The sequence below is a fragment of the Palaemon carinicauda genome, chromosome 15 (assembly GCF_036898095.1).
Source record: "Palaemon carinicauda isolate YSFRI2023 chromosome 15, ASM3689809v2, whole genome shotgun sequence".
In the NCBI taxonomy this organism is placed as follows: Eukaryota; Metazoa; Arthropoda; class Malacostraca; order Decapoda; family Palaemonidae; genus Palaemon; species Palaemon carinicauda.
In genome coordinates this window covers 44,749,887-44,774,772 of record NC_090739.1, presented here as the reverse complement: position 1 = coordinate 44,774,772, position 24,886 = coordinate 44,749,887, and the positions used below count along the sequence as shown (strand labels likewise).

The window sequence follows — 24,886 nt, the reverse complement described above, 5'->3', positions numbered from 1 at the left end:
TTCGGGAAAAAGGAACTTCGAGAGCGGAGCGAAAAGGAGTTGAGACCTTTGACAAGGTGTGATGCTGGCGGAAAGGAAGGTACAAAGCTGCTCCCTTTTCTTAAGAACCCCTGACACAAACATCGAAGCAAGCTCGCCAGATCCATCCCTAATGGCCTTATCCATGCAGGACATCAAGAGCATGGCAGAGTCCTTGTCCGCAGGGGAGGTCTTCTTGCTAAGGGCCCCCAGGCACCAGTCTAGGAAATTGAACATCTCAAATGCTCTAAAAACACCTTTCAGAAAGTGATCAAGGTCTGAGAAGGTCCAGCAAACCTTAGAGCGCCTCATTGCTGTTCTACGAGGAGAGTCTACCAGACTTGAGAAGTCAGCCTGGGCAGAGGCAGGTACTCCCAAGCCTGGTTCCTCTCCTGTGGCATACCAAACGCCCGCTTTAGAAGTGAGCTTAGTCGGAGGAAACATGAAGGAAGTCTTTCCAAGTTGTTGCTTAGACTGCAACCACTCCCCTAAAATCCTTAACGCTCTCTTAGAGGACCTTGCTAAGACGAGCTTAGTAAACGTAGACTTAGCTGGCTGCATGCCCAGCGAAAACTCAGATGGCGGAGAGCGGGGGATAGCAGAGACAAAGTGGTCTGGGTATACCTCTCTTAAAAGAGCCAAGACCTTACGAAAGTCCATAGGAGGCGGAGAAGACTTGGATTCATCCACGTCTGATGAGGGATCCAGGTGTGCAGCCTCATCATCAGAAACCTCATCACCAGAGTGTAGTGAAGAGATCGGTAAGGTATGCTGAACAGCAGAATCTGCACGAGCTGGAACAAAAATACTTGTGGTTTCCTCCTCAAGTCTCTGTTGAGGGAACACCTGAGGCTCAGGTTGCAAAGGCTGATCCAAAGAAGTAGCAGAAGGTAGGCGCATGGGTGGAGGGGGCTGACTCCTGGCATGAGTGTCTGAACTCAAGAGTTGCCCTTGCTGTGTGGTTGGTGGATGCGCAGTAGCAGGTTCCTGAGGAACGAGTTGAGGTTCCTGAGGTGTGAGCTGTGAGCGATGAGGTATAGGCTGCGCAGAACGCAGTAATTGTCTCGCGAGTTGAGGTTCCTGAGGCGCAAGGCTAAGGTGTTGAGGTGCTTGCCTTGAGGAGGGTTGAGGTCGCTGCAGCGAGAGCTGAGGAGACTGACTCATGGATGGGAGAGGTTGTTGTACCTCAAGAGAGTGTTGCCTCACTGGTGGAACTGCAAGTGGAAGCGGAGGAAGTAAGGTATAAGCTTCCTGTTCCCATTGCTGAGGTTGCCTTAAGGAAGGCGGAGGGAGCTGCACACCACTGGAAACAGTCAACTCAGAACGTGCTAAGGTATCCTGAGGAGCCTCAACATCGTACGCCTGGCAGGCAGTACTGCGGTTAGGCGGAGCGATCGCAGGAGGAGGTGTAACCTTCTCAGCCTGACACTCACGCATCAAGACCGCAAGTTGTGACTGCATGGACTGCAGTAGAGTCAACTTGGGGTCTGCAGACACTAAGGTCTGCTGAGGTAAAGCCTTAACAGCAGAGATCTGTTGCGGCAGTACCTTACTCCTCTTAGGAGGAGTGCACTCAACTGATGACTGCGGCGAGTCAGAGCTGATCCAATGACTGCAGCCAGGTTGAGCTCTTGAGGTCTGGACTCTGCGCTTGAGTGGTCTTGAGACCTGAGTCCAACGTTTCTTTCCTGACAACTCTTCAGCAGACGAGTAAAAGACGGGCTCAATCGTCTGCAGGTGGGAGTGACGGTCTCTAGAAGACACGCCCGCAACCACCGAGGATACTTCTGTGCGCCGATCAAGGCCTGCCGAACCCTTTTGCCCTTCGACATTGCTTCTCCCCTGGGCTTGGGAGCTTGCAAGAGGTCCCGGACTGGGAGGACGACTGGCACGCACAGAAGTACCCTCACGCACCACACTGACACTGACACTAGCACTTGGCACTGCACTGACACTAGCACTCGTCACAGCACTGGCACTAATACCACCCACTGCACTCTTGACCTTAAGTTCCTTGACTTCGGCCATAAGGGACTTATGATCACTAACCACTGACTCTACTTTGTCACCTAAAGCCTGAATGGCACGCAAAACAACAGACATATCAGGTTGAGGGCAAATAGTAGGTTCGGGGGTAGCCACTACAGGGGGAGGAAAAGGTAGGGGATCATGAGGTGAGGAAAAAAGTGAAGAGCGAGAAGAACTCCTCCTAACTCTCTCTCTCTCTAACTTGGTTGAATACTTAAGAAATCGGACAAAATCAAGTTCCGAAAGTCCGGCGCATTCCTCACATCGATCTTCTAACTGACAGGGCCTTTCCCTACAGTCAGAACAAGCGGTGTGAGGATCTACCGAGGCCTTCGGAATACGCCTATTACAAGACCTACATCGTCTATGTGGAGGGGCTTGTGAAATGTCAGACATCTTGAATCAAAAGAGTTAGCCAAGTGGGGATTCCAAATCAAGCAAAAAGATCGTTAACCGTTAATCAGGACTAAATAATAGCTATCTAAGCTAATATAGAAGGTTTCCAGTAAAGCGACAGCCGAAATCTGAGAGAAATACTTCACCAAAAGCCGTGAAAATACTCCAAGATCATAAGCGTATCCCAGAACGTCTTGCCGGAAGCACGACAGAGGAAAAATTGAGGAGGTGTCAACAAGAAGTACTGTAGTACCTGGCCACAGGTGGCGCTGGTGAGTACACCCCCTTCTAGTATTGTGATAGCTGGCGTATCCCTCCATAGAATTCTGTCGGGCAACGGAGTTGACAGCTACATGATTATCGGGTAAGTTTAATATTGAAAATGATGAAATGATATTTTAATTATAAAATAAATTTTTTAATATACTTACCCGGTGAATATATAATAGCTGCAACTCTGCGGCTCGACAGAAAACACACTCAAAAAACTCGCGAGCGATCGCTATGAAGGTTGCGGGTGTGCCCACCAGCGCCAACTGTCGGCCAGATACCACTCTTGCATGTAAACAAACCCTTCAATTCTTCTCGTCCCGCTGCGTCTCTATTGGGGAGGAAGGGAGGGTCATTTAATTTATATATTCACCGGGTAAGTATATTAAAAAATTTATTTTATAATTAAAATATAATTTTTAAATATTTAACTTAGCCGGTGAATATATAATAGCTGATTCACACCCAAGGCGGTGGGTAGAGACCAGAGTTAATTAAGTTTACAGCGTATAAGCTAAGAGTTTTTTCATTTTGACAGTTATCAATATAACAAAACCAAAATATATAGGTACCTGGTAAGGAAGTTGACTTAGACGATTACTCTGCCTTGTAAGTCTGTCTTCCTCACGGAGCCCAGCGATCCTCTTAGGATGCTGACAGACTCCCAGGAGCTGAAGTATCAAGGGCTGCAACCCATACAACAGGACCTCATCAAACCCCTAATCTGGGCGCTCTCAAGAAATGACTTTGACCACCCGCCAAATCAACCAGGATGCGAAAGGCTTCTTAGCCTTCCGAACAACCCATAAAACAATATTAAAAACATTTCAAGAGACAGATTAAAAGGATATTGGAATTAGGGAAGTGTAGTGGTTGAACCCTCACCCACTACTGCACTCGCTGCTACGAATGGACCCAGTGTGTAGCAGTCCTCGTAAAGAGTCTGGACATCTTTCAAGTAAAATGACGAGAACACTGACTTGCTTCTCCAAAAGGTCGCGTCCATGATACTTTGCAGAGATCTATTTTGCTTGAAGGCCACGGAAGTTGCTATACAGTAGCTCTAATCTCGTGCGTCTTAACCTTAAGCAAAGATCGGTCTTCCTCACTCAAGTGGGAATGGGCTTCTCGTATTAAAAATCTGATAAAATATGACAAAGCATTCTTTGACATAGGTAAGGATGGTTTCTTAACCGAACACCATAACGCTTCAGATTTACCTCGTAAAGGCTTAGTACGAGCTAAATAGAACTTAAGAGCTCTAACGGGGCATAATACTCTCTCTAGTTCGTTGCCTACAATCTCTGATAAGCTAGGAATATCAAAAGATTTAGGCCAAGGACGAGAAGGCAGTTCATTCTTGGCCAGGAAACCAAGTTGAAGAGAACAAGTGGCTTTTTCTGTCGAAAAACCGATGTTCTTGCTGAAGGCATGAAGCTCACTGACTCTTTTAGCCGAGGCCAAGCACACCAGGAAAAGAGTCTTAAGAGTGAGATCCTTCAGGGAGGCTGAATGTAAAGGCTCAAACCTGTCTGACATGAGGAACCTTAGGACCACGTCTAAGTTCCATCCAGGAGTAGCCAAACGACGTTCCTTAGAGGTCTCAAAAGACTTAAGGAGATCTTGTAGATCTTTATTGTTGGAAAGATCTAAGCCTCTATGCCGGAAGACCGAAGCCAACATGCTCCTGTAGCCCTTGATCGTGGGAGCTGAAAGGGAGCGAACTCTTCTCAGGTATAAGAGAAAATCAGCGATTTGGGCTACAGAGGTACTGGACGAGGATACAGATACTGACTTGCACCAGTCTCGGAAGATTTCCCACTTCGATTGGTAAACTCTAATGGTAGAAGCTCTCCTCGCTCTTGCAATCGCACTGGCTGCCTCCTTCGAAAAGCCTCTAGCTCTAGAGAGTCTTTCGATAGTCTGAAGGCAGTCAGACGAAGAGCGTGGAGGCCTTGGTGTACCTTCTTTACGTGGGGCTGACGTAACAGGTCTACTCTTAGAGGAAGACTTCTTGGAAAGTCTACCAGCCATCGAAGTACCTCGGTGAACCATTCTCTCGCGGGCCAGAGGGGAGCAACTAACGTCAACCTTGTCCCTTCGTGAGAGGCGAATTTCTCCAGTACCTTGTTGACAATCTTGAATGGTGGGAATGCATATAGGTCTAGGTGAGACCAATCTAGGAGAAAGGCGTCTATATGTATTGCTGCTGGGTCTGGGACTGGAGAGCAATAGATTGGAAGCCTCTTGGTCATCGAGGTTGCAAAGAGGTCTATGGTGGGTTGACCCCAAGTCGCCCAAAGCCTCTTGCAGACGTCCTTGTGGAGGGTCCATTCTGTAGGAATTACCTGACCCCTCCGACTGAGGCAATCTGCTAGAACGTTCAAGTCGCCCTGGATAAACCTCGTTACCAGGGAGATGCCTCGATCTCTTGACCAAATGAGCAGGTCCCTTGCGATCTCGTACAGTGTCAGGGAGTGGGTGCCTCCTTGCTTGGAAATGTAAGCCAAGGCTGTGGTGTTGTCCGAGTTGATCTCCACCACTTTGTCTAGAAGGAGACTCTCGAAGCTCATCAAGGCCAGGTGGACTGCCAAAAGCTCCTTGCCGTTGATGTGCATGCTCCTCTGACTTGAGGTCCACAGACCTGAGCATTCCCGACCGTCCAGTGTCGCACCCCAACCCAAATCCGATGCGTCTGAGAATAGAACGTGGTTTGGTTTCTGAACTGCTAGAGGAAGTCCCTCTCTTAGACTGATATTGTCTTTCCACCAATTCAGGCAAGCCTTTACTGTTTCGGAAATCGGGATTGAGACCGCCTCTAGCGTCTTGTCCTTTTTCCAGTGAAACGCTAGATGGAATTGTAGAGGTCGGAGGTGTAGCCTTCCTAGCGAGACAAACTGCTCCAGGGATGATAGAGTTCCTACTAGACTCATCCAATTCCTGACTGAGCAACGTTCTCTCTTCAACATCCTTTGGATTACGAGCAGGGCTTGATCTATTCGGGGGGCAGACGGAAAAGCCCGAAAAACTGGACTGCGAATCTCCATCCCTAAATACAGTATAGTTTGGGATGGGATCAGCTGTGACTTTTCCATGTTGACCAAAAGTCCCAATTCCTTGGTCAGATCCAATGTCCAATTGAGATCCTTCAGACAGCGATGACTGGACGAGGCTCTGAGAAGCCAGTCATCCAAGTAAAGGGAGGCTCGGATACCCGATAAATGGAGGAATTTTGCCACATTCCTCATAAGCCTCGTAAACACGAGAGGAGCAGGACTTAGGCCAAAGCACAGGGCCCGAAACTGGTACACCACATTGTCGAACACAAACCTCAGAAAAGGTTGGGAATCTGAGTGAATGGGGATGTGGAAGTATGCGTCTCTTAGGTCGAGAGAGACCATCCAGTCTCCCTTTCTGACCGCTGCTAAGACTGATTTCGTGGTCTCCATGGTGAACTTTGTCTTCGTGACAAAGACGTTCAGAGCACTGACGTCTAGCACCGGTCTCCAACCTCCTGTCTTCTTCGGTACTAGGAAGAGACGGTTGTAAAATCCCGGTGATCGAAGGTCCGAGACTTTGACCACCGCTCCCTTCTCTAGTAAAAGAGACACTTCTAGTTTCAGGGCTTGTCTCTTTGCTTCCTCTCGGTACTTGGGAGAGAGATCGATGGGGGAAGTCGCTAGAGGAGGTTTGTGTACAAATGGAATTTTGTACCCCTCTCTGAGCAACCTCACAGACTGTTGATCTGCGCCTCTCTTCTCCCAGGCTCGCCAGAAGTTCTTGAGTCTGGCACCTACTGCTGTCTGAAGCTGCGGGCAGTCAGACTCTGCCACGTGAGGACTTGGCTCCTTTCCTCTTTCCTCTCTTTCCTTCGGCACGAGTACTTCCCCTGCTGGGGGCTCAGCCACGAAAGGGCGGAATAAACCTGGACGCTGGAGTGTCTATCCTAGGTCTAGCAGAAAAGGCAGTCGAAGGAGTCCCTTTGCGAGCAGAGGACGCTACCAAGTCATGGGTGTCCTTCTGCACTAGAGACAAAGCTATGTCCTTAACCAAAAGTTCAGGAAACAAAAACTTTGATAAAGGGGCAAAGAGTAGCTCAGATCGTTGACAGGGAGTCACTCCTGCCGACAGAAAAGAGCAAAGAGACTCTCGCTTCTTAAGGACTCCTGAAGTAAACGAGGAGGAGAGCTCATTGGATCCATCGCGGATGGCTTTATCCATGCAGGACATAATGAGTAAGGAGACATCTCTATCGGCCGATGAGATTTTCCTACTCAAGGCTCCCAAACACCAGTCAAGGAAGTTGAAAACTTCAAAAGCTCTAAAAATGCCTTTAAGTAGATGGTCAAGGTCTGAGGATGACCAACTAATCTTTGAGCGTCTCATGGCTAGGCGGCGGGGAGAGTCTACAAGGCTTGAGAAGTCGCCCTGGGCAGAGGCAGGGACTCCCAAGCCGAGAACTTCTCCCGTGGCATACCAGACGCTCGATCTAGACGAGAGTTTAGATGGGGGGAAGGCAAAGGCCGTCTTCCCTAAACTCCTCTTGGTTTCCAACCAATCGCCTAACAGCCGTAAAGCTCTCTTGGACGAGCGAGAGAGTACAAGTTTTGTAAAGGCTGGCATGTCAGCAGGTACGCCTAAAACAAACTCAGACGGCGGCGAACGAGGAGCCACAGAGACAAAGTGTTCGGGAAACAACTCTTTAAAAATGAGCACGACTCTCCTAAAGTCCATGGATGGCGGAACTGCTCTAGGTTCATCAATATCTGAAGGATGATCCTCAGGCTGAGGGTCAGCAACGTCCTCATCCGAAAGTTCCCCATCTGACAACTGATGAGAAACAAGCAAAGGGGTTGGCAATGCTTGACACGCAGCGTCCACCCGCACTGGTGCATAAGTGGCGGACCAGGACGCAGCGTCCTGTAACTGCTTGACAGTCTGAGAACTGTCAACAACAACAGGTGCGTGAGGACGCACAGCGTCCACCCGAGACTGCTTAGACCGCCTAGTCTGCGCAGTCAAAACAACTCTAGGTTGCGGAAGTTGACGCTCAGCGTCAAAACAAGTCAACTCCGATGGTTGGCGAACGTCCTGAACGTCACCAGGCGCATCAGCAAGTTGCCTAACGTCCACATGCGGCTGAAAATCCACACGAGATCGCACCGAGTGTGGTACTACCCCAACCGCTTGACGTGACTTGGCTACACCACGTCAACAGGACGCACAACAGAACGCTTGGGTGGCTGAAGGCCAGGATTTCGATGAGATAAACGGCTAGGCTCAACGGAAACCTTATCGGCATTGTAGTCTTCCATAAGGGACGCAAGCTTAGACTGCATGTCCTGCAGTATAACCCATTTTGGGTCCACGGGAATGGGTGCGGTAACCGACGGGGTTAGCGTCTGAGACGGCACAACTTTGCCTTGCTTAGGCGGCGAGCAGTCATCCGATGACAGCAACGGGTCCGAACTGTCCCAATGACTACATCCAGGACGTTGGACCTGTCCTGAAGGGACCGACTTCCGTTTAAGAGGCCTAGAAACCTTGCTCCACGGTTTCTTGCGTGAAAAGCCTTCGGAAGACGAGGTAAAAATGGGCTCTCTCGTCTTATGGTAGGGGCGATCTTGGTGAGATACGCCTGATACCATAGAGGGAACGTCTGTTCGCTGATCAAGGCCTCTCGAACCCATAAGTCGTACGACATTACTTCTCCCCTGGGCTTGGGAGCTTGCAAGAGGTCCCGGACTGGGTGAACGACAGGCACGAACAGACGAACCCTCGGTCGCAACACTGTTCACAACACTTTGCGCACTAATCACTTTCCCACTTTCCGCCGTGGCACTATGACACTTAAGTTCCTTCACGTCAGCCATGAGTTGATTACGGTCAGTTGCTAACGCTTCAACTCTCTCCCCCAAGGCATGAATAGCACGTAACATGTCTTGCATAGACGGTTCCTGAGTGCTAGAAGGGGGGTTAGGAACAACCACTACAGGGGAAGGATTAGGTTCAGGGGCATGTGGAGAGGAAAAATCTACAGACCTAGATGAACTTCTCCTTACCCTATCTCTCTCTAGTCTACGTGCATATTTATCGTATTCGAGCCAATCGAATTCCGAAAGGCCCACGCATTCCTCACACCGATCTCCCAATTGACAGGTTTTACCCCGACAATTGGAACAAACAGTATGTGGGTCGAGAGAAGCCTTTGGAAGACGCCTATTACAGTCCCTAGCATTACACTTTCGAAATCTAGGTACTTGAGAAGGGTCAGCCATTTTGAATTAGTCAAAGAAAATTCCAAAAACAATCCAAGTCATCAACAAATAATCCGATACAATAAAGAGTTCAAGAGTTTATGTTGAGGAAAAACACCTGCACTGCGAAAGCTCAAACCAAAATAAAGTACTTCACCAAATATGATGAGAAAACTCCAGGTTCTACAGCGAGTATGAATACGTCTTGTCGTCAACGTCGACAGAAAAGAATTGAAGGGTTTGTTTACATGCAAGAGTGGTATCTGGCCGACAGTTGGCGCTGGTGGGCACACCCGCAACCTTCATAGCGATCGCTCGCGAGTTTTTTGAGTGTGTTTTCTGTCGAGCCGCAGAGTTGCAGCTATTATATATTCACCGGCTAAGTTAAATATTTAAAAATTACTCTATATTGCGAAATAGATTGTATTTCCCTTTTGGATCTTCTTGTGATGGTAGTCATGCTAGAACTGAAAGGGAGTGTGGAAAAAAAATGGTTGTTGTATAACAATATGCCGGAATTTATGCATAAATATTTGGAAGTTGCATATATACTTAGCTTTTAATTGGTTAAAAAAAAAAAAAACAGCTGAAATGATATGTCATTGCAAAAACACAGAAAGCTTCCCAAAGCAATTAAAATTAATGCATATGCAATAACTCACCATCAGTCTCCCCAAGGTAAACAATGGACTTAGACTTTGAAACAGTGTTCACATTCTAATCGATTCTTACGCAAGTTATTATATCCTAAACTCCATCAACCATAAAGAGAAAAATGCCAAAGTAGCCAGCATCTATCCATTTTTGTACCAAATCCCAGGTTTGCTAGAAATTTATGTATCATATAGAATATTAACCTAGGTTAGAAAATATTTCCCTAATTTGTTTGTAGAAGGTTGGATCACAGTTTAAAAATAAAGCAAAAACATCATAACCTAACCAAAGTTAAACCTACCTCACCTACTTTAAATAGTATTATAAAATGTCCGATCGGACATTATTCATATTACCACACATTACTAAATCAAGACTAAGTAATATATTTTAGGGGGTGTATGTATGATAGCGGTCACCTGTATGTATGATTACGACTAACTTAGAATACGGCAGTATAAGGGGGGTCGCAGAGGGGCGTTAGCCACCCGTTAGGTAAGCAGGTAAGGACAGGGCTTGTAGGTTAGGTTAGGGGGAAAAATTTAGGATTGTTGATGTCCATTTTTAATACGCACGGGACGAACTAAGATACAAAGGCTCCTTTTTTAGACAATAGTCAACTGGAAAGAGCTAGGGTGTAAATTAAAACTACCTCAGAGGTCATTGGTAATAGGAAAATTAAGGGGATAAGTAATAAGGTAATAACAACTAGACCTATAAATTAGTAAACATTTACAAATTGACCAGTCTTTAATATGACTCAAGGAATTCTAATATTCCAAAAGTCATTATAACCAGATGAAATTATGGAGCTTTCAAATTATAGTAGTTCCACTTAACTCTTTTGAAGAATATGGGTCCCAGTTTGGACCTTTTAAAGAATAGTTTGAGCCTTTTGAATATTAAAGGTTAAAGGTCCCAGTTGGGACCTGGTAAATATAACGAGGAAAATGAAACAGCTATTAATGAAAAAATACTTTATTTTGGGAACCTTTGTATATCAGCGGCCAATTTCTCACACGTTTATTAAAAATAGACATCAACTAACCTAAACTTTCCCCCCCAACTTAACCTACAAGCCGTGTCCTTACCTACTTACTTAACAAGAGGGGTAATGTCCCTACCGTATTCGGAGCGTTTATAGGGTAACGGCCAGATCCCGTAGAAAACGGGAATATTCTGATCTGTGGCCGTCGTTCTAAAAACGATTTTGACGGGAGAAGCTAACTTAAAAAACCCACCTAACCTATGCTAAAAGCCATATCCTTACCCAGGGAGACTTCGCCCCCCCCCCCCCCCCCCCAGCCTTACACAACAGTTTCCTTACCTACGAGTACGACGGGAGAATCTAACTTAAAAAACCCACCTAACCTATGCTAAAAGCCGTGTTGTTACCCAGGGGGGCTGTGCCCCCCCGGACCCCCCCCCTTACACAACATATTTAAGATCCGTAGACCATTTCCAAACGTTTTTATTCTATACAAGATAACAGTCGGAGCGATAATAAGCAAATTAGGACGCTTGGCCGTAGCGCTACAAACTACCCCCTTATTCTAAGTTAAACATGATAATACATACAGGTGGCCGCTATCATACATACACCCAGTTTATTGTAGACAAAATTAAATCAGTTGAAATTGCTAAAATATTGTTTTGAAATTTCAAAACAAAAATAATCAAATAGGATAGGTTAGATTGAATTGAATTGAATATGGGATTTAGGCATTTAGCCAAGCACTGGGGCATTAGGATAGGTTAGGTTGACAACCAATCAAGGTGTTGCTTGATTTCCTCAGCGGTAGTTCTTCCCTAAATACCCTTTCAACAATGCGGGCCTCAGTTTTATCTTTTTGAAGAATAAATGTCCCAGGTTCGAATGGGGCCGCTTTTCTATAAAAGCTCCGAAATTATAAAGTCCTTATAATTGACTGTATCTCGTTCATGGCTCAGTCCTTCAGACTGAAGCTATCTAACCTATGGAGTACTAGAGTGACTACCATAATACGACATACCTTTCAGTAAAACTCAAGTGTCCTTTAATTATATGATGTTACACCTTCGTACATTACAAAACTTTACCGGTACTGTAGTCAAACCAATCAGTCAATCATGTTCGATAATTTCCTCCGGTTACGAGCTTCTCAACATAACAAGTACCGGGGAATTGAGTCATTAACACAAGTTACACAATATGAAAAAAGCTTTCCTTTAATATTTAACATTATAGGCCTACTTATTATACAGTATTTTCAGTTACCAGGAAATAATAGGTTTAGTCTTTATAAATATCGTTTTTAATAGGGTTAATACTTTAGTCACAATTAATAAGAATTAGAACAGCAATTTCTTTACAACTGTCAACAATTATTCGATAAAACGAAATGCAGAAGAAGAAGAGCCAGGAACAAGATATTTAGAAACATTGATAAACTAAAGGGAAAGAGGAAAAATAAGGAATAAATAAAATTGAGAAGAAAATGGAGACAAATTGGCGAAATAAGAAGCATAAGAACAAATGCAAACATTATAAAGTAAATTGCATAAAGCAAAATGAAAGAGATATGGAATAATGAAGAAGATATATATATATATATATATATATATATATATATATATATATATATATATATATATATATATATATATATATATATATATATATATATATATATATATATATATATATATATATATACGTAATTTTTCCTATAAGAAAAAGTAGTTGGAATACTAGGATACATTGCCCTGTAATAATATACAATGAAACCATACTTTATATATATATATATATATATATATATATATATATATATATATATATATATATATATATATATATATATATGTGTGTGTGTGTGTGTGTATATATATATATATATATATATAGAGAGAGAGAGAGAGAGAGAGAGAGAGAGAGAGAGAGAGAGAGAGAGAGAGAGAGAGAGAGAGAGAGAGAGAGAGAGAGAGAATTAAATTAGACAGAAATTATTATTATTATTATTATTATTATTATTATTATTAGCTAAACTACAACCATAGTAGGAAAAGCAGGAGGCTATAAACCCAAGGGCTCCAACTGGGAAAATATCTCAGTGAGGAAAGGAAATTAAAAAATAAATAAACTTCAAGAGAAGTAATGAACAACTAAAATTAAATATTTTATGAACAGTAACAACACTAAAATATATATTTTATATATTAACTATAAAAGCTTAAAAAGAACAAGAGGAAGAGACATAGAATAGTGTGCCCGAGTGTACCCTCCAGCAGAACTCAACCCCAAGACAGTGGAAGACCATGCTAGATGAAAGTTGAAACTATAACTGTTACATATTTAGGTTACTGATAAACCACAACAAGTGTAGATTAACTTGTACATACTGTTTATTGAAGTTGTTACAATGGCGCGTGGCTATGAAGTGCGCAGAATCGGTTGCGTTCTTCTATTACATTAAGGCGGGTGCGTTCGCATATATAACATCTCCCCTTCTTATAAAAAAAAGATAGTAGTTTACACACAGACGTACATTACATAAACTTACATACACTTACATATTACTGCATGGAGAAATAGATATTTGAACAGTTATTATGCAAATTTAAAATTTACCAAAAATATCTATACATCTCCCTTTCTTTATAACAATCATTTAGAGCATTGACACAACGTAATACATCAGCAAATTTTAATATCAGAAAAAAATGACATATTTAACAAAATTCTGAAAAGAAATATTTGATTAGGCAATTTTAGCACAATTAAACACTTAACTGTAAAAACCATCCAGGATTTTTGTTTTTAAAATGAAACGTCAAAAGCTAGCTGTGACCTACATTCAATATCAGTCACTAACAATTTTTATCTGACTTACATCTGATAATCCTGATACCTGGAAGGCATCCTTGAGACACAACCAGAGCGTGTCGTAACATGCGGAGAACTTGGTGGAAGACCCTGGGGACCTCGGAGCTCTATGGAAAATGTTTTTCTCCTGCGTCCTTAAAATGTCACGTCTATTTCTTCTCCATATGTTTCCATTTTCAGTTTCCACATTGTTTGATCTTGGCTGAGAGGGATGGTTTGGAGCTAGTTGTGTTGGTCTCCAACGTTTAGCATCTCTAACACAAACCGTATCACAAAGTTTCAGTGATGGAAGTGCCTTTGCGTTCCTGTTATAGTTTTTCCGGTACTTCTGTTGTCTGTGTTGTATGTTACCTGTAACTTGTGTACTTGGTACTACTTTAGGCTTTAGCAGTACTGGTGCAGTTGGTTTTTGTCGCTGTTCTCCTGGACATCAGCTTCTGGGCTGGGGAAGTGTCTGGATTGGGTGTATTTTCAAACATCAGCAGACTGTAGTAGAACTTACTTTGATGTCCATTTGTAATATATGTAAAATTACATGTTTAAATACATGACCTAAGAGGTCAATATGGAAGAGGAGCGAGTGTGAGAAATGCCATAGTCATGTCATAACCAGGATGCGAATGCCAAACCTCAGCAATGTAACATTTTTATGAAGAATAAACACAAATACGAATCGTGAGAAAGAGTTGTGTCGCCACCGGATGCAGGTGTCTTCCTATATTAATGTTTAGTTTACATTATGTGTTTAAATGCTGAGATAACTGACTATACGATATCTGTGATATCGATATTTTAGCCAGTTCTTACTTAGATGTCATACGGAATGGTCATCCGACCAAACCATCTATACTCCTGTGATGGAGATGTTAATAACTGTTTTTAAAGGAATAAACTATTTAAAGTTAACTTACCTAGACTTACTTGAAGATGTAACATACCAAGTCTAATATACAACACAATGAAGATGACATTTGATGGGAACCCGAATGTGTGTTAATAACAGTATCACACCAATACATTAACTTTCTCCATTATGTGGCGAACAGTCTGATTGGACTTTTCTACTTTCCCATTGGACTGATGGTAGAGAGGACTTGTTGTTTCGTGGATAATACTCCAGTCTCGGACGAAATCAGCGAACTTGTGACTCCGGAACTGAGGTCCGTTGTCTGTTAAAAGCTTCTCTGGGATACCATGCACAGCGAAGATCTTTGATAATTTGTCAATAACTGTCTGGCTGTGGGTATTTCCCTGTAATTCTTCTACTACTATGAAATCACTGTAGTAGTCTGTCACTACGAGGAAGTCTCGATCGCAGCATTGGAGTAAATCAGCTGCTATCGTCTGCCATGGCCTTGTAGGTATAGCATGTGTAATGATCAGCTCTTTCTGCTGTAGTCGGTAATTTTCTTGACAGTCCGCGCACTTACTGATCATGTCTTCGATTTGACTGTTCATTCCTGGCCAGTAGACTATATCGCATGCTATCTGCTTACACTTGACGATGACAAGATGCAACTCATGAATAATCTTCAAGATCAAATTCTGCATGGTTTTAGGAATTACCACTCTGTCGCCCTTGAACACGATCTCATCCATCACGGCTAACTCATCACGTGAGTCCCAATATGGACATACTTCTGGAGGCACATTTTTTCTGTTTTCTGGCCATCCTTGCTTTATCACCTTTATGAGCTCTTGTAGTGTTTTGTCATTCTTTGTCGTCTCCCGCAACTCCTTCTGCCTCGGTTCAGTGAACGCTGTCAGGCCTCTAACTTCTATAGCAAATACATCTTGATAATTGACGCTGTTTAGGAGTCTTGTATCCGTTGCTGGCAAGAAGGCACGACTGAGGGCATCCGCTACTGGGACGTCTTTCCCTGACTTTCCGACGATGTCGAAGTCATAGTGTTGAAGAGCCATCCTCATTTTCTGTAGCCGTAGAGGTACTTGGTGTAGCGGTTTGTCCATAATTCTGACTAATGGAAGGTGATCAGTTTCTACTGTGACATCAGATCTTCCATAGACATAAGTGTGGAATTTCTTGAAGCCAAAGACGATGGCTAGCATCTCTTTTTCTATCTGGCTGTAGTTCTTCTCGGTCTCGGTGAGGGCCTTGGAAGCGTAAGCGACTGGCTTTCCTCCGTGTAAAATAACTGAACCGAGTCCGGCTTGTGACACATCGCTGCTTAGCGTTATGGGCTCTGTTGAACTGTAGTATCGCAAAACTGGAGCACTCGTCATCATCTCCTTAAGAGTTTTGAAGGCGGCTCTATGCGCATTGTTGAAGTAGAATTTGAAGCCTTCATCATTGCTTTCTTTGATGAGGTTCCTAAACGGCTCCGTCACAGTCGACATGTTTGTCAGGAACTTACATGTGTATGTCACCATGCCTAGTAGAGTCTGGACGTTGGCGATAGACGTCAGCTCCGGCATATCAGTCACTGCTTTAACCTTCGGGACATCAATTTTCACGCCGTCCTTCGTAAGCCTGTGTCCGATGTATGTGACTTCTTCGGCACACAGCTTGGTTTTCTGTCGGTTTAGTCTCAGATTTTTCTCTCTTCATCTCTTTAACACTTGTTCCAATCGCTGGTCAAGGGTTTCTTTGGTCGCTGCATGCACCAGGATATCGTCCATTACTATCTAACTCCGTCAATATCTGAAAACATGTAGTTCATGGCACGCTGGTAGATCTCAGTCGCTGACGAGATTCCCATGGGTAGGCGTTTATACATGTAGGCCTACCTCCCAAATGGTGTGTTGAATGTGGTTAACCTCTGGCTGGCAAGATCTAGGCCTATCTGGAAGTAACCTAGGTTAGTGTCGAGCACTGTGAAGAACTTTGATTCGTCCGTCCTTGTCATGACGTCTTCTATCGTTGTGATCGGGTGGTATTCACGCTTTAGCGCTCTGTTGAGGTGCTGTGGATCAATAGTTACTCTGACTTCCACTTTTTCATTTACTTTGTCACTGTCTTTTTTCTTCTTAGGAACTACATGAAGCGCTGAACACCACGGCGTTGGCTCACCGACAGGAATTTTGACAATGATTCCCAACTTCTCGAGCTCGTCGAGTTTAGTCTTTGTAGGTTCTCTTAGTGCAGCGGGTATGGGGCGGGCATTGAGGGCTACAGGCTGGGCATCAGGGGCTATCTGGAGACTGTAATCACCTGGGATTTTACCTGTACCATTAAAGACATCAGAATACTGCAGCAAAAGATTAGTAGTATTAACGTTAAAAATGCGTTTCACCAGGTTCATACATACAGAGTCTGCTACAGATAACAAATTAGGAACATCTTCATCGTACACCTGACACTCAGTATTATACACAACATCTTTGTACTTAACTGGTAGTGAAACAATTCCCTCTGGACATTCTGGTTTACCAAACAAACCTTTTACAGGAAGACCACCACCCTTCAGCGGGGGTTTCACACTTAAACTATTATAAGCCCTACGACCCAAAATAGAAGTAGCTGCTGCTGTATCAATACGGAACCTTATAGTTTGACAACCTTGCACCTGCAAATCGACTAAAAATTCAGGGTGCGACATGTATACTGAATTACTAGCGTAAACAGCAGAACCAACATTCAATGTATTAAATGTGTCACTAAACTGCTCATAGTTTATTTGCGTATCTTGTGGCTGCTCATCTGCATACCTAACACTGTTTGATCTATAACATCTTGGGAAGGGATTTTTTTCTGTCCACACGCATTACAAGTCTGACCAAAGGCAGGTCATTGGCGCGGTGGATGACCACGTCCACAATTACCACAGTTACTGTTACTAAAATTACCTCGACCTCTGCCTTGTAAATTACCTCTACCTCGACCTTGAACTTGACCTTGGTGGGCTTGACCTCGACCTTGAGACGGCGCATGGCTCTGACTGCGTCCCTGGCGGCCTCGTCGACCACGGCTCCTACCGCCTCCTCGTCCAAACGCTGCTGCGTTGACCTGAGCCTCGCTGGTTATGCGCCTTGTCTCCTGCAACTGGTCATACTGGTTACATTTTTTGATAATGTCATTTAATGATAAATCATCTTCCCACAGTTTTTCTTTCAACTTTTTGTCCCTGACCCCATTACTTATTTGAATGCACACTTGAGATTCAACTATAGCACCGAATTCACACCGCGAGGCGAGCTCGCGAATGGCTGCAATGTAGTCATTTAAGGATTCTGTGGGACCCTGGACCCTTTGGTGGAATCTGGTTACATATGCCTTTAATAACTTTTTTGGCTGGAAGTACTCATCGAATTTTTGAATGACTATGTCATATTCCTGGTCATCTCCTGCTTCAGTAAAAGTAAAATTTTTTGCTACCTTAATCCACTCAGGACCCATGGCATACTTCAGCATACCGATCTTGACCGGGTCGGTCGCAGCCGTCTTTTCAGCTGCGATGAGGTACAGGTCAAACTGTTCCTTCCAGTCCTGCCAGGCTTGGACATGGTTGCTGCCCTGTGGTGGATTGAAGCTCTTTGGAGGCTGGAACCCGGTCGCCATGGTTACTATAAAATTACTAGGAGAACAAAATGTTAATTGACCAGAAATTCACACTAGAAAAATTGTCAAAACACCAGCACTGTCAGTAGACTGTTATAGGCTCCAGGTCACTTGGGGTAGGGTGTGTGACTATCACTGTAGTAGACACTGGCACTGTAGTGGACACTGGCTATGTCATTAAAGTCTAGTAGAGCTATCTAGAAGATCCTCAGAAATCAGCCTAATATACGCAGAACCACTGGTGTATTACAACTTTGCTGGGGAGCACCAGTCGGTTATATGCCAGAAAAAACTTACACAATCATCGGCAAAATTTTCAAAAACATTGGCAAAGTTTCTCTTAAAACTTCGGCAGTTACTCTTAAAACATCAGCGGATTTACTTGAAAAAAAAAATGTCAACTTTCTTTGATCCTACACGGCCTTATAATAACAGTTACACTGACAGGACTTGGGGCACTCCTGTAACTTTAACCAGGTCAAAAATGGCCGGCAAAAATCGTCAGTTTTTTTACTTGAAAATGCCGAATTTCTTCAGCATTACACGGCTATTTTAAACAACAGTGTAGGCGGGACTAAAGTAACTGTCACTGTCTTTGCTTACCCACAACAAAAACCTCGGCGAATTTCTCAGTTCGTTATTGTTTACATGGATGGCCATCTTGTTCCGTCGACGTCATCGGTCCGTATTTCGTCTCTGCCGGGATCGCTCAACTTTGGAAGCTTTATATCTTGGTTTCTCTGCTTTGTCCTTCACTTTTCTGTAATTTTCTTGAATCTTGGGTCCTTATCTTATCACCTGACACCATGTTACATCTTTAGGTTACTGATAAACCACAACAAGTGTAGATTAACTTGTACATACTGTTTATTGAAGTTGTTACAATGGCGCGTGGCTATGGAGTGCGCAGAATTGGTTACGTTCTTCTATTACATTAAGGCGGGTGCGTTCGCATATATAACAGTAATGTTCATCCTACACCTTATGACATCCCAAAGACTTATTACTGCATTCTCAATAAAAATAATGATTTTGTAATCAGAAATTTTTCCTCTGAAAGAATATGCTGTAAGGGGTTGAAGATTTCAAGTATTTAGGATCAGCAGTTGCAGAGGATGGTGATCTGGGGGCAGAGATAAACCGCAGAATACAAGCATGATGGAAGAATTGGAAAGAAGTGCATGGAGTGATACGCGACAGGAAAATGGGGGTTGAATTGAAAGGTAAAGTACACAGGACAGTTGTGAGACCGGCAATGATGTATGGAGCGGAGACGTGGGCAATAAAGATGGATGTGGCAGAGATGAGAATGTTGAGATGGATGTGTGGGGTGACAAGAGGAGATAAGATACGGAATGAGGTAATTAGGGTACCACAGGAGTTAGAAAACTATTAGATAAGATCCAAGAAAGTAGACTGAGGTGGTATGGTCATGTCATGAGAAGAGATGAACAGTATATTGGGAGGAGAGTGATGGAAATGGAGGTACTGGGAACGAGAAGGAGAGGGAGACCAAGGCGAAGGTGGATGGACCGTATCAAGGATGACCTTCAATCAAAGGGATTGACCGGTGATGAAGTGTGGGACAGAGGTAGATGGAAAAAGCTGGCCAGAAACATCAACCCCACATAGGAGTGGGAAAAGATGTAGACAAAGAAGAAGAAGAAGAAGAAGAATGAATATGTTGTAAGAACGTCTTATAAGGGACCAGCAACGCATAAGTGCTCGGAAATACCCCATGGCGGTGCATTCCAGTCCTCTGATTGGCTTTAACTTCCTCAGCTGTAACTGGTTGTTTCCATCGTTTACTATAACTTCACAAACACACATATCTAACAACGTAATCAAATCAGTTAATTATCCTTTCTTCATTACTGTGCATTATACTTGAAATGTAACAAAATACAAATTGCAGTCATCTACTATATAAGGATAATGAAACAATATAGTTTCATCTTAATATCGAATATTAGACATGTGTTACTCAATGCCTCACTCAAACCAGCATACAGATTATATCACTTATTTGAACAAGCTTTAGAGTTCATCCTACTGTTATGACGTCACATACAAGTTGTTCTTTTTTCTTTAATAATTGTTTGGTTATTAGTCTGTATCCCTCTGATAAAATATGCTATTAATGCATCTTATATATTGAGGGAATATATTTCTAATTTCCATAAAAAGCAGAAAACTCTTCAGGTCCATCCCTCATAGCTAGAGTGCTTAAAAGCAATGTTATTGAAATTTGGGCAGGTTTTTCAAAAAGCCACTCATAAATCCCCAGAACTCTCTTTGGGCGGGATATTCCCCTCCTCTGTTTGGCTGTATCTTTTCAGTTGTGATTGGTTTTTGCCTTTATTTACAAATTCACACAAGCTCATCTAACAGTGCCCAGTGCTCAGTTATTCCTTCAAAATTTACATATTTATTTAGCTTACGCTCTTGAACAAGGTCCACATAATACAATACAACATACGGTAGAAAGGCCAACAGACCTATATACCCGAGATTACAGTCACTCAATACACATCGTCTCTGGCCTTGTAGTCAAAGTGTAGTGGGTGACTTATCAAATGTCTGTCTAGTCTGGCTTTGAAGGTATTGAGTGCCTCTGCAGATATGACTTCTTTTGGCAGCTGGTTCCAAACATTCACCAAACGCTGGGAGAAGAAGTGTGATCGAACTGACCCTGCTGCACTCTTCAGCTGTCACTACTCCTCTAGACAGGGAGTGTCCTCTGGTTCTGCTGCCTTTTTCAAAGGAAGCATCTTCTCACAGTCCACTTTGTACTCCCCATGCAGATACTTGTAAACTTGTATGGCATCTCCTCTTAGTCTACGGAACACCAATGTTGGAAGGTCCAGCTTCTTCAGTCGCACCTCATAGGACAGGTTCTGCAGGCCCAGAACTAATTTCGTCGCTCTCTTTTGCACAGCTTCTATGGTATCGATGTCCCGCACATAATCGTGGTGACCACACTGAGGTAGCGTATTCCAACTTTGGGCGAATCAGCCCCTTATAGAGAGACAGGAACATGTTGCAATCCATATACGTAAAAGACTGATGACATATGCCCACTAACTTGTTAGTGGCAGCTGCAGTTTTGAGGCTATGGGTCTGGAAACACAGACCAGAATCAATATATACTCCTAGATCTTTTTCGACCTTGGTGGCTGCTAAAGGAGCTGTGCCCATCGTGTACTCCTGCTCCTGTGCCTGTCCCCTGTCGAGATGTAGTATGTGGCATTTTTCTGGGTGAAACTCTAATTGCTACTGCTGTGACCACTGTAGTAGATGGTCTATGTTTTGCTGGAAATGAAGGTGGTCCGTATCAGAGTCAATCTTGCTATAAATATTTGAGTCATCTGCATAAACTTTAATTCCGCAAGTAACAGCTTCTGTGGTGGCATTTATGAAGAACACAAACAGGAGCAGCCCAAGGACTGAGCCCTGTGGTATACCGCTGGTTATGCCTACCCAAGAAGACTTGGACTCATTTAGCACTACTCGTTGCTGTCTATCAAGTAGGAATAATTCAATCCACTCTAATGCATCGCCTTCGATGCCATAGCTCTTGACTTTTGCGAGTAACCGTTGATGGGGAACTGAGTCAAAAGCTTTCTGAAAGTCACAGTAAAGCACATCAACTCCCTCATTTTCTTCAAAAAGTGTTGTCCGTTCTTCCACGGATTCTAGTAGCTGAGTGGTAGTAGACCTGCCACTCATGAACCCATGCTGATCTTTAGTGAATAAATTGTTTCTGTCCATGTGTTCCACAATTTTATCCTGAACAATTGATACTAGGATTTAACATACTACAGATGTTAAACTGACAGGTCGATTGTTTGATGGTAGGTGTCTGCTGCCTTGCTTGAAAATGGGAGATACATGTTCTCTTTTCCATTCAGTCGGGAGCTTGCCTTCATTGAGTTATCTATGGAAAATGGTTGCTAATGGCACTGCTAACTGATTCTTTGCTTCAGACAACATTTTGGGATGTATCTCATCTGGCCCTGATGCCTTTTTTTGTTTCCAATGCTTTCAGCTTCTCTAATGCATCTTTGGGATCCAACTCGGTGTCCCGAAGTACTTTATCAAAAAGACGGATTTTAGGTGTTAGGGTATGAGATATCTTCCTTGGTGAATACCTTCTTGAACTATAGGTTCAAGGTTTCTACTTTCTCCTCCTCAGAATGAGTTCTGAGATCATCTTCTTTATCCAGATCTGATATAGCAGACTTTGTTTTCAGCTGAGAGTTCACATATGCCCAGATCGATTTGGGGTTTATTTTCACCTCTCTGGCTATCTGCTTTTCAAATAATCTTTTAGCTTTTCGTGATGCCTACCTTGCCTGATTTATTACCTTTGTATACTCAAGGTATTTTTTACCTGTTTTGGTTTCCAAGAAGCTTCACCATCTTTAACGCTTGGTTTTTATTTTCTTCAGGTGTGATTCTCAACAGCAAATTTACTTTTGAGAAACACATTAGGTCTGTGTCTCTTCAGTTGCACAAAAAATTGGCTTATTGAGAAAGTCTTACAAGATTTTCGGTGATCAATGTATTCTGAAGAAGTGTTTCTTAATTTGTTGGACAGAAATTTACGGTCTGATAAATTTCTTGTTCCTGATCTGGATATTAATCTTTGGCACCTTCGTTCAATTAGTTCATTATGCATGTTGCATAAGATTTTTCATAACTCTGACCATCCTTTACATTCAGATCTCCGTGGACAATTCTATCATGTCCGTAATACTAGGCAGGCAGTTAATTCTAATAGCCAGGCCTTCTCTACCATGAGGCTCAATACTACACAGTATTCTAGAAGTTTTATTCCAGCTGTTACCAAGTTGTGGAATGATCTTCCTAATCGGGTAGTTGAATCAGTAGAACTTCAAAAGTTCAAAGTTGGAGCAAATGTTTTTATGTTGACCTGGCTGACATGAGATTTTTTATAGTTAATATATGACATATCTGTTTTTGACGTTGTTAATAGTTTATATAGGACATATCTGTTTTGACGTTGTTACTGTTTTTAGAATGATTTATTGTTAATTTATTCTCATCATTTATTTATTTCCTTATTTCCTTTCCTCACTGGGCTATTTTTCCCTATTGGAGCCCTTGGGCTTATAACATCTTGCTTTTCCAATTAGGGTTGTAGCTTGGCTAGTAATAATAATAATAATAATAATAATAATAATAATAATAATAATAATAATAATAATAATAATATTGTCAATGTCCCCTGGCCTTGCCATTCATGATTGGCCTTTAAACGGAAGTTCTGAAAATATAAAGTAAATGCGAATCACGCAAGGTTCCTAGCAGACACTTGTCACCATAAGAAGCGTCAAGACTATTTTTTTGGCTCGGACTATTTGCAGATTTAGTTTTACCCTATCATCTTATAGGAAACGGGTGGAAGAGACCCAGATAAGGGCAAAATTTATCCAACTTTTTCATCGAGAGAGAGAGAGAGAGAGAGAGAGAGAGAGAGAGAGAGAGAGAGAGAGAGAGAGAGAGAGAGAGAGAGAGAGATTTTCCTTCTACATTACTATTTCATTGAAAATGCCGATTTACACAATATTGGTATAAGATAACGATAACCTCAACGAAAGTTAAACAGCAACCCACGGATAAGAACAGTCATACTGCGCGTCATTAATAGCCTACCTCAATCGTGGCCACGGTGAGAAAACACCAACAAACCTTCAAGACTTGAGCCATGACGTGATGTTTTACGGTTTATGATAAGACAAGGTCTATAGAATTATACATGTATAGACCTTCCGATAAATGACATGGATCTTGCAGTAGATGAGCAAAAGAGCAAATGCACAAACGGTCTAACAATACTTTAAGAATAGTCGGGGACGGTTTTTTTTTTTTTTCTTAAGTCAGGGATTTTAATTTTAACTTTTTGTGACAACTTGAATTTTTTATTGAAGCCTATTTCTCTCTAACCGTGACGAGAAATGAAGAACTCTAATGAACTTCTCAAGAATCTCCTTACCAAGATTATTTAATATACGATTTCTCTAAATCGTTAAAATACGTACTAATCGTCTCGATATTGTCATCTGCATGTGGTGTCTGTGGGAGCAATGACCGCAGCAGATGACTTAGAACGGCGTCTATAGAACACAATTGGGGAGGCACTGTAAGGCGTGTCGACACGTCACTTGCTGAACCATGGCCCAGGCTACTATAAACAAAACGATAATAAATTAAGGTGACCGGGGAGAGTCGATTAAGACCTTAACTCGCAGAGCAGAATAATTTTAATGTGGTGGCATAACCAAGATCTTTACAAACTTCACCACGTATTCTAGATGATCTGCAAACAAAATATAAAAGTCTTTTCACGTTGATACCCATGGTCTCATGACATTAATGAAGAAGAAAAAAAAAAACACCGAAAAGCCTATTTTTCTAATAGACCTACTGAATAAATTTCTGTGAGCAAGAATTAAATAAAATGTAAAGTAAATTTTCAATCTTTTGATAATTATTTCAATCAGTACTTGTCATTTTATAGTTTAATTAATCAAATACACTATGTTCTCGATTACGTGTGTCATTACATACGAAGTATTTACTTTGACAAATTCAGCATGTCATAATACAAATCTAGATACGACCGTAGAAAGCACAGATGTATGAGGTAACTCAATGGCCTTGGTTAAAAGCATTAATTGCGAATGTCAATATCAACACTGCAAATAATAGTAAGCCTCTTGTGAATCACAAAAAATTTAATGTATGTATAAAATTTTCGACTTTAATTGCTCTTTTGCATTTATAGCAATTTAGGACATTTATTTACTACTGCATCTTGAATAATCTATCCTATTTCTGCCGTAATTTATATCC

At 42.5% G+C, this 24,886-nt stretch overlaps 1 protein-coding gene across 4 annotated transcripts in view; it reads right to left on the bottom strand.

Moving 5' to 3' along the window:
• LOC137654591 (MTRF1L release factor glutamine methyltransferase-like) overlaps positions 1 to 12,001 on the bottom strand; it is a 172,179-nt gene extending 160,178 nt beyond the window's left edge. Inside the window, exon 1 of one of the 4 annotated variants that reach the window (XM_068388359.1) lies at positions 11,881 to 12,001. The gene's annotated coding sequence lies outside the window, so the exon portion shown is untranslated. Of the gene's footprint in view, positions 1 to 11,635; positions 11,802 to 11,880 lie in introns of those variants that run through there. The other 3 variants (XM_068388361.1, XM_068388360.1, XM_068388358.1) reach the window with 3 other exon arrangements.
• Between the last annotated feature and the right edge of the window lie 12,885 nt (positions 12,002 to 24,886).